Source organism: Mus caroli, chromosome 19 (genome assembly GCF_900094665.2).
Source record: "Mus caroli chromosome 19, CAROLI_EIJ_v1.1, whole genome shotgun sequence".
Taxonomy (NCBI): domain Eukaryota; kingdom Metazoa; phylum Chordata; class Mammalia; order Rodentia; family Muridae; genus Mus; species Mus caroli.
The window spans coordinates 40,336,941-40,337,634 of record NC_034588.1 but is presented as its reverse complement, the minus strand read 5'-3'; positions in this window follow the sequence as shown (position 1 = coordinate 40,337,634).

Genomic DNA, 694 nt, shown 5'->3' with positions numbered 1-694 from the left:
TGTGTTTATATATTGTATAAACATGGAGTTGATCTATTCTTCTACCGATGGATGTCTGTGATGTGTATACCTTTTGCCTGCTGTGGGAGGGTCCACTATTAGCCTGTGTGCATTTACCTCCAACTCTCCTGGATCTGGATCTAGGAGTGAAATTGCTAAGTCACACAGGGCTGCAACTTTAGGATTCAGTCCTCTTTCTTTCAGCATGGTTTCCAGGGTCAAGTTCAGGTTGTCCGGCTTGACCAGCAAGCTCCTTTACTCTGAGCTACCTCACCGAGCCCAGTTTGAACTTTTGATGACTCACCAAACTGAGAGACACTGGCTTGCATATTCTCAACGTCAATGGGCGAGAGTTCCAATTTCTCCACGCCCTCAGTAAAGGTTGTTACTTTCAGAAGTCATAGAAATAACACAAAAAGCTGGGCATGGTGGCGCACACCTTTGATCCCAGCACTCGGGAGCCAGAGGCAGGCAGATTTCTGAGTTCGAGGCCAGCCTGGTCTATAAAGTGAGTTCAGGACAGCCGGGGCTATACAGAGAAACCCTGTCTTGAAAAAACCAAAAAAAAAAAAAAAAAAAAAAAAAAAAAAAAAAAACAAAAAATATAAAACTAAGACCTAAGAAGGACCATTCACCCAAAGATAAAATATTTATTTAAAGTAACAGGGCACTGCTTTTGCAGCACATTCTTAAC